Here is a 15,231-nt window from a genome sequence, read left to right on the forward strand (position 1 = left end):
GATTTCAAGACTTTGCATTTCAATAGCCCATTTCAGCATTCTGCCGGATGACTCCAGAGTGGACATTGGCCGCTTGAGGGGCTGGTCGGTGTAGATTACCACCGGATGTGCCAGGAAGTATCACTACTACAAAATGAGTGTTTTTTCGACACTATAGCCTCGACGCCAGAGCAAGGGCGTCAACATCTAATTATGATGTCCGCTTTTCCTCGACGCTTTTTATAGTCGAAAGTAATTTAAGACTACAAAAAGCGTCGAGAATACTAACATGTGGCCTGCACGTGAACTCAAATAGCTGTACCGCATTCACAAAAACCACCCAACATCAGGAACCCTACCCCCACTCCTCAAATTCGAATATCTCGAAAACTACTATCTTCTTTTTTCCTTCATTAGATCTAAGTTCTTTACATAGATTCATGGAGTCATGGCCTAGAGTTTGAATTCAGATCCTCTTTCTTCTTGCATTTCTCATAATCTATCACAATAATTTATATATCATGCCAAAAATTATTGTCTTTCTATCAAATCTGATGGTTTGCATTGAAATTCGATTTGCGATAGCCATTGCTCTGGTTCTCCTCACAGGTTACGTTTTTACATGAATCTTTGTTAATTTTCTACTCTTAATAGATATAAATTGCTTCTTTCATTTTTTGTGCAATTTTAATTGATAATAGCAAGTTGCAATTATTCAATTTTACTCGTTTTTAAACCCTAGGTTAAAGATCTTGTTGAATTTAATTTCTGTTTCTACAATTAATCTCTTAAGTTTCTAGATATTTTCTTACACACTAGTGATTTATTGGATTGCTAATTTCATTTGTTTGGATCTATTTCTTTACGACATGTAAAACTTGACATTGATTTTGTTACTCCATTCTTTCAGAGATATTGGTTGGAACAAAGCAGAGTTTGGACCTCAAATAGAAGAAAAAGAAGGGGTTTTTTAAACCTAAGATCACCTTCTCATTATATTCCATGAAAATGGTGGGCAGTAGGATCGCCGAGTCTCTAACATAGGTCTCTTTGCGATTTGCAGTTTATAAAATTGGTATGAATTTTTTATTTCTTTTTTGTTGCTTTGAGGTGATTTATTATTGGTGATTTCTCAACTTATTAGGCTATTAGCTGAGATGAATTCATTTTTCTGGGTAAGAAGAGTTTTTTATGTTAGTTTGTTTTTTTCAATTGCAGAATTATTTCAGATATAGAGTTAGAATCTAAAATACTCAGCTTCATAATTTTAACTATATTGATTTGCATTAATTTTGTTCAAATATTGCTTTTGTTTTAACTGAATCAACAGTTCATATGTCAGTTACCTCTATTGTAGTGCTTAGTTCATAAAACATGCCTTTTGTGCATAATAATTGAATAAGTGGCTTCAATTCTTTATCACTAGTTTGTAAGTTTAATTTGTTTAGTAGAAATGTTCTCATGAAAGACCAATTTGCAACTACATACTAACAACCAATTAATAAGCTTAGAGAGATTATCTTTGCAGACATACACACCATAATTAAGTAAGCAAGGCTCCCTTTTTAAAGTCCGTTGATGTTGTGCATGTGTTTATGATATGTGTGCAGCATGACACTATCATTCTCAAGTGTATATATATTGCATATCATGATTTGTTGACCATGATTGGTTATGACTTAAGATGAAGAAAAGTTTAACAAAGAATCAGGAGGGGGGATTAATTAAGATCCGACTTTTTAAAATAATCTATTTCCTCAAAAGTTATGGATGCTTGACATTAATGAACTCTTATGTTTGTGTTTTCAAATAATCTTTTGCTGCTAGGTGGATACGAATCAAGTAACAATGCTGGACAAGGTTCTCAATCTAAAGGAGATTCGTCAAACACAACTGTAATAGACTTTCTAGAGTAATTTATTACAATTAGGAGATAATTTTGTTTTGTCTTTCAATTATGAATCTATCTTTTTATTACTGTAGATTTTTGTTGGAGGGCTTGATCCTAGTGTCACAGACGAGGATCTTAGGCAACCATGTTCTGAAAAAGGTGAGGCTTATACCATGCTCTGAAACAAAATTAGATGATATGAACTGTCATTAGATTGCTTACATTATAACTGTTGATTGTATTACATGCAGAGGTCATGCTGAAGAGAAAAATAAGCTGAACGGGTCAGTTATAGGAAAGCAAATTGTCCGTCTTTCTTAGGGCCGCAACCCTGCAAACAAACAGGTATATTTTCTCTCCTGTCTCTGTTTGTTGTTTAGATTTCAGGTTTTTGTAATTCTATTTTTTGCCTTGAAATGTGATTCTATGCTAAATAACCCTTAACTTATATGGATTCTATGCTAAAAGGGCGCCTCGAGAGCGCCTAGGCGCGCCTCGGACCCAGGCTCTGGGAAATAGGCTTTAGCTAGTCGAGGCTCAAACACCTACGGAAGGCGCGCACCTCGTGCGCCCCAAAGCGCCTTGGGTTCATCGATTTAACTCAGAGCTAAAATCTAAAACTGAATTCAGATCTAAAGTTCAGAAATGGAAATCAGAACTTCAATCCAAAAATGCTTGTATGTGTGTGTGAAATTCAAAGCTTGTGTGTGTGTGTGTGAAAGTCAGAGCTTGTGTGAATGCTTTCTTGTGATGTGTGTGTGCCCTGCTCCCCTGCTACTGCTTGTCTGCCCTGCTCCCCTGCTGCTTTTATTCTGCTTGTCTGCCCTGCTCCCCTGCTACTTGCTGTATTGTGTAGTAACTTGCTGTTTACTATATTCATAGAAGTATTTTGCTGCTAGTGCTAAGTTGCAAATGATTGACTTTTCTTTTATGATAAATGAAAAGGAAAAGTGGATTACCTACTGTGATGTGCTATTTCTTAATGTGATAAATGAAAAGGAAAAGTGGATTACAAGCTGATTATTTAATGCAGATATGCTGGTTGATTATTTGATTGTGATTACCTACTGTGATGTGCTATTTCTTGACTATCTAGTTGCCTACTTAAATTGATTTAGTCTACATGCCTACTTAGAACTAATATTTTGCATCTGGTAAAAGGGTATGACAACGAAAATTATGAATCTTTAGTGATTTGAGATATGATAAAGTGATGTGCTGTATCTTTATCTGCTAAGTTGATATGGACTTAATCTCAGGAACTTCGAAGAGAATCCATTGAGTCTTCATTTCTAAATCTGATCCATTAGTTCCCACCCATTGGGAACACCACCATGCTTTGAACCTAAATATGCTAAGAAAATTTTTATTATGTAGATGATAAGGCTTCATTTAGCCATCTATTGACTTGGTTAATTGGGATAACAAAACCTGTAGTGCTCTGTATAATCATGCTACCAACTGCAACATCAACTTTGATTATGCTCAGTTGCATTGTGCTGTGTATTATGTAGTGTCCTCTTGCATGATGACCATTGAAAGAATAATATTTTAAAGTTTCTGTTACACTCTTCTTTCTCCTTTTACTAATTTTATAATAGAAATCCGGGTTGAGTGGTTTTTATCCTTCTTTCTCATTCATTGCATATTCTTCAACGTTCACTAATCCTGATTTGAAACATCAGATGCCTATACATTTACTTCACCCTTCAATTATAATATCAATGAATCACTGAATATGATATCATTTTCCCTTGCAAGAATCAGAAATGCTCGTCCATTGCTTTCTGTTCCGTCTGGGAAAATTAGTTTGGCTGAAAGTCCCATCTTGCTTGCAAGATAGTGAAACTAGAGATCTTTGGTTGATCATGCGCTGTCCTGTCCACAGATAAGCCCATTTATCACTTATCAGGGGGGGTGTTTTTTAGAAGAGTCTTCATTACAAATAGTTGTTCTTGTAGAAGCAAAATTTTAATTATGTCCACTTTTTTTTTACTCAGACAGAAGCAAGAATCTAGGACTAAACAATAGCGCCAAAGTTAATTAGAAAAAGACTGGTTATTATTATAATAACCAGTAACAAAACCTAGGTTTGAAACTTTGAAGTGATGCCATGCTTTTCACATATAGAGAAATGCAGAGTATTAGTTTTTGTTCATTTGTTTTTTAGACATTATGTTTGATGCCATGCTGTAATACCTAATATGTGAAAAGCTATTTGCTGCTGCAAAATTCAGGCTGATAGGAGATGATTAGTTGATATAGCAGAAACAGGTCCTGCTTTTACATTCCTTGTGGAAAATTGTTGATACCCAATATAATTCTTTATTTTGTTAGCAACTTGGATAGTTTTGGACTGAGAAAGTGATGTGTGTGTGTGTGTGTGTGTGTGTGTGTGTGTGTGTATAAGCCAATATAATTTTGAGCTTGTGTGTGTGTGTATAAGGCTATATTGTGTAATGTACTAATTTATACTTTTTTTTTTCTTGAAGATTGGAAAAGGCAATGTAGGAGCAACAAGAGAATAGGTCGGGACACTTGAGCATCAAAACAAGCGACGATATCGTCTATAACGCCATCATCTATCTATTTTGGTTTTTAGTCTTATTTATATTAGTGATGTATTTATTTAGGGACAAGCTACTATAATATGCGACTTTTTTTTTATTTTAGTTAATTGTGTTGATGTTTTCTTTTATTTATAAATTTGGTAATTGTTAGCAACATACTCTTATTATTGTTGATTAGTTATTGTTTTTTTTTAATCTGATCTTGTTATATTGAATATTTGTTTATTTTAATTTTAATGTTATTTATTTAATTTATGATAAATTTAAATAACTATAATGTATATATGATGGTAATAATTTAATAAAAGGAAAAAAAAGAAAAAAAAAGCTTAAAAAATAAATCTAGACGCTTTTTAATGTCTACATAATTGCACATTTTCAAATTTCAAAGACTTTCCCACCATACCATAGGCTGACACGAATAAACGCAAGACAACAAAAAAGCGTCGCTAAATTTGATTATGTGGACAGGAAAAAGCGTCGCTAAAAAACTAAATACATTTGGGATAATGCGCGAAATACGTAATTTTCGACGCTTCGTATATTAGTTTGGACACTAAAAAGCGTCGAGAATCTCGACGCTTTTTTGTGTCCCCGATAAATTTTCGACTCATGGATTTGCGACGCTTTTTTGCAGCGTCGAGAAATAATTTTTCGACGCTTTTTGTAGTAGTGTATGGTTTCAACTTTTTGAAGGCCATATATAGAGCAAGACCAAATTTTTCCACCATGGGGTACCTGAGTTCAGCATTTTTTAACACATGGCTAATGAAATATACCGGGAGCTGTGTACCGTCTCGTTCAGCAAGGAGAACGGCACTGAGAGCATGGTCTGAGACGGCTAGGTACATGTACAACTTTTCTCTTGGCAAAGGACTAACAAGCCTTGGCAAAGAGTGCAAGTGTTCTTTCAACTTCTGGAATGCCGCCTCAGCATCATCCCCCCATTCAAATCTAGTCTTCTTCCTGATTGCTTGGAAGAAGTAAAGGCATTTGTCACCTGACCGGCTGAGGAACCTCCCCAAGGCGGCCAGGCAACCGGTGAGTCTCTGAACTTCCTTGATAGTGCGGGGTGACTTCATGTCAATTACCGCCTGTATCTTCTCAGGGTTAGCCTCTATCCCCCTTTGATCAATCAGGAATCCGAGAAGCTTCCCAAACTCAACACCAAAGACGCATTTCTTAGGATTTAACATAACCTTATGCCGCCTGAGTGTGGTGAAGGTTTCTCGGAGATCAGCAAGGTGATCCGCCTGCTGCTTGGATTTGACTATCATGTCATCAATATACGCCTCTACATTCCTCCCAATTTGATTAATGAAGACTGTATTAATCATCCGTTGGAACGTAGCCGGCGCATTCTTCAAGCCAAACGGCATCACAGTATAGCAGAATAACCCCTGATCAGTGACGAAGGCCGTCTTTTCTTGATCTTTTTTCCACAGAGGTATCTGATGGAAGCCGGAGTAGGCATCCATAAAACTTATCAAGGCATGACCGGCTGTTGAATCGACCAAACTGTCAATTTTTGGAAGCGGATAACTATCCTTTGGGCATGCCTTGTTGAGATCTGTGTAATCTACACACATCCGCCAGGTACCATTCGGCTTCTTTACAAGCACAACGTTTGCCACCCAGTCGGGGAAATTACAAGGCCGAATGAACCTGGTATCCAACAGCTTTTTTACTTCGGCAGCTGCCGCCTGACTTCTTTCCTCACCGTGGTTTCTCTTCTTTTGCCGGATGGGCTTCATTTTTGGATCCACGGCGAGTTTGTGGACAGCAAGATCCGGGCTGATGCCTGGCATCTCTTCCACTTCAAAGGCAAACACATCTTTGAACTCTTTCAACAGGAGGTGCAAGTCTGCACCCAGAACAGCATTAGCAACCGTCCCAACCTTAACAGTTCGCTCTGGACGGCTGTCGTCCAGAACAAGATCAATACTTTCACCAGCCGGTTGGGGACGGAGTTCCTCTGACCGTTCACCGGTCAGTGACTGCTATTTCTTTTCTTTCTTCACCACCACCAGCTCTGCAGCTTTTCTCTTTTTTCCGGCTGCTGATGGAGGTGAGGGAGCATCCTTGACTTTGTCAAGGTCTATTGGTTCCTTCCTTTGGCCGTCTGCGGCCACAGTATCCTTGACGGTTGAGAGGTAACACTCCTTGGCCGTCTTCTGATCCCCGTTCAGGGAACCAACAGAACCATCATCCCTCTCATACTTGATGAGCATGAGAGAAGGGATGATTACAGCCTTGGCTTCGTTGAGGGTTGGCCTGCCAAGAATGATGTTGTAGGTGGTCAACTCCTCAACGACCAAGAATCTGACGACTATATGTCGTCCTTGGCCCTTCTCACCCAGCCGGATGGGTAGGTCAATTCTTCCGGCTGGATAGACCATCCCACCCCCAAAACCAACCAAGGGGTGGGTAACCGGATGCATGCTGCTGGAGTTGTATTTCAGCTTCTACAAGCACCGGAGACTGATGATGTCCGACGAGCTGCTGGTGTCAATAAGGATACGCCCAACTAACTGGTTGGCGACCTTGCATTCAATGACAACCGGATCGTCATGCGGGCGGCGGACGCTGCCCCTGTCCTTCTCAGTAATGAGGACATCCGGAAAAGTGGAGCTGGCAGACGCCTGCTCCTCATCATCCTTATCCATCTTTCGAAGATGGCTTTTGGTGCCCCGGATGGTAGGGCCACCACAGGAAAATCCGCCTGCTATGGTGTAGACCGGATCCCTGTCGGTTTCCGAACTACTTGCAGGCTGGGAGGCAGCCTTAGAGGACCGACTCTTGTTCTTCTTTTTAGCCCCGGCTGGGGACTTAGAAATATAGGACTTCAAATGTCCTTTGTCAGCCAGACGGTCCAACGTCCGCTGTAAACTGAAGCAGTCGTTGGTGTCATGGCCAACCTCTTCATGGAATTGACAATATTTGTTCTTGTTCCGGGATTGGACGGAACTCTTCATTGGATTCGGCTTCTCAATGGACAGCCGGTCCTTTACCTCCATGAGGATGGAGTTACAATCCTTGTTAAACTCGTACCGGGGAACGTACGGTTTAAACTCTTTTTTCTTTTTCTGGGACGGCTGCTCAGAATCACTGACCGCCCAGACTTCTTTTCTTTTCTTGCTCTCTTCTTTTTTCTTCGCCGGCTGAGCAGACCGGCTCTCTTTTTGTTTGTCAGACTTCTTGGAGTCTGACTGGTTACCAGGCGTACAGAGGTCGGTTGCTTGTATATAGCTTTCCGCCTCCCTCAGGGCCGCCTGTAGCGTGAAAGCCCTTTTTCTGACGAGGTCAAACTTAAAAGTCGACCCGTCTCTCAGACCCTTGAAAAAGTCTGTAAATGCTACCTCGTCAGACAGCCCCTGGATCTGAATTCTGACCAGGTTGAACCGCCTGACATATGAGCGTAGCCCTTCTCTCTCTCCCTGCTTAATGGTGCTCAAGTCTAAACTTGTCTTCTTAGCAGGGATGTTCATTGAGAAGTTGGTGGCAAACAAGAAGGCTAGATTCTTGAAGCAATCAATAGATCCGGATGGCAAGTTGCCAAACCATTGCTGGGCAATGCCCTTCAATGTAGCCGGAAAGCAGCGGCACCAGGTGGCGTCATCCCAACCTTGTAAACACATTAGGTTGGTGTATGCCATCAGGTGATCTTCAGGGTTGGTGGTGCCATCATAAGCACCAACCAAAATGTTTTTAACCTTGGCCGGCTGAGCCGCCTCGGTTATATTGGCTGCAAAGGCAGACGGCTGTTCGCCTAGCCTCATCAGCCGGAGCTGCCAGTCCAGTGGCTGGGCATTAGTATATGCCGCCTGACCTCCGAATGGGGGTGGCTGCATGAACTGGAGGCCATATTGCCCATACTGCGCCTGGGGTGCGTATGACATAGACCCTATCATCAGCTGAGGTTCGGTGTTGACGGATTTACCGCCTGTCTGACTCTCATGCAAGGACATAGAGTTCCTTGCGGAAGCTTGCTTGAAGCTGTCTGGAAAGCTTGAGGTAGAAGCTGACTTAGACTGCTGCTGCCTCCTTCGATTGATGACTTCTCTAGCATCGAAGGTGGACGTTTTTCTAGCCTCCGGCTGGGGTCGCCGGGGCATCAGAATCTTAGACCAATCAAGTGTTGCAGCTGCCTTCTCCTTTGGATGGGGAGTTGGCTGCCTGTCCTTGACCGGCTTCTTCTTCTTCCCATCATTGGGAGTCTTTTTAGCCGGCTGACTCTTGGAAGAGCCTGCCTTGTTGTTGATCATCTTCTTGATTTCACCCTTGAAGGAGTTCATGAATTTCATGAGCTCGTTCCGGGTGACTGGAGCTTCTCCTCTGGTCTTCCGGGTTTCCCCATCTGACCTCCCAGTGGGCCGACTGCTAGGGCCTGCCTGATCCAGATTTCGTTCCAGCTGATCTCTAGAACGGATGGATTTAGAGATGAGAGAACCATCCCTAGAAATGTAAGTCTCAACATCATTGTCTTCTTCTTCATCCTCCTCCTCAGTGAATACCTCTGGCTGAGGCTGAGGTGGAGGCTGGGGGATTTCAAATCCTACTGGCTGAATAACCGGTTGCAAGTCTTCCGGGTTACCCGACTGAGTACCCGGACGTAGAGAGGTAGAATTGTGAATCGGTACAGAATTTTGAACCATCTTGAGGTACTCTCCCCACAGACGGCGCCAAATGTTTTGGGTGTTTTTGTCCCTTGGGAGAGTTACAACTCGAAGACTGGTCCGGAGGGCTTCTGTACCTGCAAAATCAACGAAGACACCGTTTGGGTGGTGCTCCGCCTCCAACGCTCAAGTTAGTAACTTGAAGGAGAGTAAAAAGTGCGGAATTTAAGGTAGGGATCTGCTTGGATTCCAAGCTCAGGAGTTCTCTGATGAGAGAGAAAATAGGATGTAATAAATGTTTGGTGAATTTCTGAATGTCCCCCATTTTGGGGGAATATCTCCCTATTTATAAGGTCCTTGGGAAAGGTGCCCTCCCCTAGGTCATCTGACCTAGGACAGATGGGCTGCGCCGCAATCAATGCGTTTGGGAAATTGGGCCTCTGAAAGCCGTCATTCTGAGAATGTATCTGGGAAGGCCACGTGTCAACTGGGGATAGGTCAGAGGTGACCTGCCAGCCCTTGACACGTGGCAGCCCCTCATTGGTCCACGCAGCTAGGGTAAAAAATCCCCTAATCATTTCTAATCAACTCAAAATGATTAAAACAACAAGGTTCAATTCAAAATAACATGGAATTTAGTGGTTTTCAAAGTTTCAATCACTTATCACAAATAAAGATTGAATCTTTAACACTTAGGAAGCCTCAAAAATAAAATTTTCACACTAAAACTCAATTAGTTTGCAATTATGTGAAAATAAATCAACCTTTAAGCATCAAATACTACCAAGTAAGTGTGCTTTAAGGGGACATAAAAGTGCAGAAAATTATGCAAATAATCAACCATATAATCAACAATTTATGCCATTAATTTCAAGGTTAGAAAAGACTTAAAATTTTTCGTCAAAAACGAAAAACCCCTCAAAAAAGGCATTTCTGGTCAGAATTTGGCTAAAATCACAGTCCCAATGGGGTAAAACCCTTTCCAGAACACGTTTTCCACCCAAAATTCACTAGTCTTGGGCGAAAATCTGGGTTCTGGGCCAAATTCGACATTAAAAACGGGATTAAATAAATAAAACCGAGCTACTAATCTAATTAGCAACATAAACCAGAAAAATAAGCCAAAAATAAACCTTGAAAAACATGATTATAAAAATAAACGAGCGGGGCTCCGATACCGCTGTTGGGGTTTGGTGAGTCCGACTCACCACAGAAACAACCCCTCCCGAGGAACCACTCGCAATAATTAAAATCACAAAGCATAAATAAATATTCACAAAGAAAAGATAACGAATCTTACCCTCGAAGCGAGCTTCGCCCAAAACCCGGGGCTCTTACTTGAAAGCTACTAGCACGTCAAGCGCTGCGCCTCCGACGGTATCCACCCACAAATGGGCGAACACAACTTTAAGGTCTACTACCTTGGGGTTAGCAAGGTCCGACCCAAACCCGAGTGTTATGTGAGTTTAAGAGTTTTCCCAAAAATTATGGAATGCTCTTTTTAACTCCCACTCAAGCACTTTACTCTAAATCCCAAAGTTGGTATTTATGGAGGAAAGTATGAGTGGGAATTTCTATCCCATCAATGTGGGATCATGAAATTCCACAAATTAATTTAAAGCTAAATTAAATTAAAATTGCAAACTAATAATAAATGTACGAGTGGCATTACCATGTGAGATGGGTTGGTGAGGACCACATGGAGAGTAGGGGACCATACTTGCTCCCCACTCAATACTCTCCTTGTGCCACATGTCCTCTCCCACTTACTCCCATATTCCAAGCTTCCCCTTGTTCATGGCCCTATGGCCCGAGCCAAGCCACGAGCCAAGCCTGAGCCCGGCCCGCACCAGCCCGCACCTGGCCCGAGCCCAGCCCGCACCAGCTGCTGCGGTTTGGTGCGGCTGCGGCTGCTGCCGTGGCACGGCGCGGCTGCTGTTGTGCCTAGCCGCGACTGGCTGGGGCTGCTAGCACGGTGTGCTAGCTCATCTTTCCCCTAGCATTCGGATGCTCGGGGCACTCCGATGCTAGGGGTATTTTCGGGAATATGGTCGATTTATTATTATTTTGCGCATCTCGTCTTTTATTATTTTAGACTCGACTTCCGACGATCGGTTTCGACGCTCTAAGCTCGAATTACCGTCGTCTAAATATTTAACACTCAGGCGACGAATTAATTTCTTCCGAATTAATTCGTCGAGTTGGTTCGCATCTATTTGCTTGGGTGTGACCCGAAGGGTTCAGTCAAGATTAAGCTGTAATACTAATTATATTAATATTACTGATCGGAAGCGGCCTCCACCCAGGCATTCAGATCATTTGACCTTACTGAATATATTAGCTTTCTAATAATTCTGAACCCGCTATCAGAATAATACACTTGTTCGAAGAACACCATTCCTTTCATGACTTTCATTTCCTTCAAAAAGTTTTGTTTGAATGTGTTTGACTTTCATTTGATTCAAATAGCTTTGTTGAATGAATTTGACTTTCATTTGAGTCAAAAAGCTTTGTTTGAATGTGTTTGACTTTCATTTGATTCAAATAGCTCTGTTGAATGCATTTGACTTTCATTCGCTTCAAAAAGCTTTGTTTGAATGTGTTTGACTTTCATTTGATTCAAATAGTTTTGTTAAATGCATTTGACTTTCATTTGCTTCAAAAGGCTTTGTTTGAATGTGTTTAACTTTCATTTGATTGAAATGGCTTTGTTGAATGCATTTGAACTTCATTTGAGTCAAAAAGCTTTGTTTGAATGTGTTTGACTTTCATTTGATTCAAATAGCTTTGTTGAGTGCATTTGACTTTTCTTTGCTTCAAAAAGCTTTGTTTAAATGTGTTTGACTTTCATTTGATTTAAATAGCTTTGTTGAATGCATTTGACTTTCATTTTAGTCAAAATGCTTTGTTTGAATGTGTTTGACTTTCATTTGATTCAAATAGCTTTGTTGAATGCATTTGACTTTAATTTGAGTCAAAAACCTTTGTTTAAATGTGTTTGACATTCATTTGATTCAAATAGATTTGTTGAATGCATTTGACTTTTATTTTAGTCAAAAAGCTTTGTTTGAATGTGTTTAACTTTCATTTGATTCAAATAACTTTGTTGAATGCATTTGACTTTCATTTGCTTAAAAAAGCTTTGTTCGAATGTGTTTGACATTCAATTGATTCAAATAACTTTGTTGAATGCATTTGACTTTAATTTGAGTCAAAAAGCTTTGTTTGAATGTGTATGACTTTCATTTGATTCAAATGGCTTTGTTAAATGAATTTGACTTTCATTTGAGTCAAAAAGCTTTGTTTGAAAGTGTATGACTTTCATTTGATTCAAATGGCTTTGTTAAATGAATTTGACTTTCATTTGAGTCAAAAAGCTTTGTTTGAATGTGTTTGACTTTCATTTGATTCAAATAGCTTTGTTGAATGCATTTGACTTTCATTTGCTTCAAAAAACTTTCTTTGAATGTGTTTGACTTTCATTTGATTCAAATAGCTTTATTGAATGCATTTGACTTTAATTTGAGTCAAAAAGCTTTGTTTGAATGTGTTTGACATTCATTTGATTCAAATAGATTTGTTGAATGCAATTGACTTTCATTTTAGTCAAAATGCTTTGTTTGAATGTGTTTGACTTTCATTTCATTCAAATAGATTTGTTGAATGCATTTGACTTTCATTTGCTTCAAAAAGCTTTGTTGGAATGTGTTTGACATTCAATTGATTCAAATAGCTTTGTTGAATGCATTTGACTTTAATTTGATTCAAAAAGCATTGTTTGAATGTGTTTGACTTTCATTTGATTCAAATAGCTTTGTTGAATGCATTTGACTTTCATTTGCTTCAAAAAACTTTGTTTGAATGTGTTTGACTTTCATTTGATTCAAATAGCTTTGTTGAATGCATTTGACTTTAATTTGAGTCAAAAAGCTTTGTTTGAATGTGTTTGACATTCATTTGATTCAAATAGATTTGTTGAATGCATTTGACTTTCATTTTAGTCAAAATTCTTTGTTTGAATGTGTTTGACTTTCATTTGATTCAAATAGCTTTGTTGAAAGCATTTGACTTTCATTTGCTTCAAAAAGCTTTGTTGGAATGTATTTGACATTCAATTGATTCAAATAGCTTTGTTGAATGCATTTGACTTTAATTTGAGTCAAAAAGCTTTGTTTGAATGTGTTTGACTTTCATTTGATTCAAATAGCTTTGTTGAATGAATTTGACTTTCATTTGAGTCAAAAAGCTTTGTTTGAATATGTTTAACTTTCATTTGATTTAAATAGCTTTGTTGAATGCATTTGACTTTCATTTGCTTCAAAAAACTTTGTTTGAATGTGTTTGACTTTCATTTGATTCAAATAGCTTTGTTGAATGCATTTGACTTTCATTTGCTTCAAAAAACTTTGTTTGAATGTGTTAGACTTTCATTTGATTCAAATAGCTTTGTTGAATTCGTTTGACTTTCATTTGCTTCAAAAATCTTTGTTTGAATGTGTTTAACTTTCATTTGATTGATATGGCTTTGTTGAATGCATTTGACTTTCATTTGCTTCAAAAAGCATTGTTTGAATGTGTTTGACATTCATTTGATTTAAATAGATTTGTTGAATGCATTAGACTTTTATTTTAGTCAAAATGCTTTGTTTGAATGTGTTTAACTTTCATTTGATTCAAATAGCTTTGTTGAATGCATTTGACTTTCATTTGCTTCAAAAAGCTTTGTTGGAATGTGTTTGACTGAATCAATTGATTCAAATAGCTTTGTTGAATGCATTTGACTTTAATTTGAGTCAAAAAGCTTTGTTTGAATGTGTTTGACTTTCATTTGATTCAAATAGCTTTGTTGAATGCATTTGACTTTCATTTTAGTCAAAATGCTTTGTTTGAATGAGTTTGACTTTCTTTTGATTCAAATAGCTTTGTTGAATGCATTTGACTTTCATTTGCTTCAAAAAGCTTTGTTGGAATGTGTTTGACATTCAATTGATTCAAATAGCTTTGTTGAATGCATTTGACTTTCATTTGCTTCAAAAAGCTTTGTTTGAATGTGTTTGACTTTTATTTCATTCAAATAGCTTTGTTGAATGCACTTGACTTTCATTTGAGACAAAAAGCTTGGTTTGAATTTGTTTGACTTTCATTTGATTCAAATAGCATTGTTGAATGCATTTGACTTTCATTTGCTTCAAAAAACTTTATTTGAATGTGTTTGACTTTCATTTCATAAAAATAGCTTTGTAGAATGCAGTTGACTTTCATTTGAGTCAAAAAGCTTTGTTTGAATTTGTTTGAGTTTCATTTGATTCAAATAGCATTGTTGAATGCATTTGAATTTCATTCGCTTTAAAAAGCTTTATTTGAATGTGTTTGACTTTCATTTGATTCAAAAAGCTTTATTTGAATGTGTTTAACTTTCTTTTGATTGAAATGGCTTTGTTGATTGCATTTGACTTTCATTTGCTTCAAAAAGCTTTGTTTGAATGTGTTTCACTTTCAATTGATTCAAATAGCTTTGTTGAATGCATTTGACTTTCATTTGCTTGAAAAATCTTTATTTGAATGTGTTTAATTTTCATTTTATTAACATAGCTTTGTTGAATGCATTTGACATTCATTTGCTTCAAAAAGCTTTGTTTGAATGTGTTTGACTTTCATTTCATTAAAATAGCTTTGTTGAATGTATTTGACTTTCATTTGCTTCAAAAAGCTTTGTTTGAATGTGTTGGACTTTCATTAGATTCAAATAGCTTTGTTTGAATGTGTATGACTTTCATTTGCTTCAAAAAGCTTTGTTTGAATGTGTTTGACTTTCATTTCATTCAAATAGCTTTGTTGAATGCATTTGAATTTCATTTGCTTCAAAAACCTTTGTTTGAAAGTGTTTAACTTTCATTTAATTGAAATGGCTTTGTTGAACGCATTTGACTTTCATTTGCTTCAAAAAGCTTTATTTGAATGTGTTTAATTGTCATTTGATTGAAATGGCTTTGTTCCATGCATTTGACCTTCATTTGCTTCAAAAAGTTTTATTTTGATGTGTTTAACATTCATTTGATTGAAATGGCTTTGTTGAATGCATTTGACTTTGAGTCAAAAAGCTTTGTTTGAATGTGTTTTCTTTCGTTTCATTCAAATAGCTTTGTTGAATGCAGTTGACTTTCATTTGAGTTAA

General features: G+C 38.2%; 1 long non-coding RNA gene across 1 annotated transcript; it reads left to right on the forward strand.

The window, feature by feature from the left end:
• Nucleotides 1-358: 358 nt before the first annotated feature.
• LOC145572227 (uncharacterized) lies at nt 359-4,655 on the forward strand. Its single transcript, XR_014096733.1, has 6 exons — nt 359-588; nt 890-1,054; nt 1,807-1,874; nt 1,963-2,029; nt 2,122-2,215; nt 4,363-4,655. It is a non-coding gene; the product is annotated as an uncharacterized LOC145572227 (long non-coding RNA).
• The last annotated feature ends 10,576 nt before the right edge of the window (nt 4,656-15,231 follow it).

The sequence above is a fragment of the Chenopodium album genome, chromosome 12 (assembly GCF_948465745.1).
Source record: "Chenopodium album chromosome 12, dcCheAlbu1.1, whole genome shotgun sequence".
NCBI lineage: Eukaryota > Viridiplantae > Streptophyta > Magnoliopsida > Caryophyllales > Amaranthaceae > Chenopodium > Chenopodium album.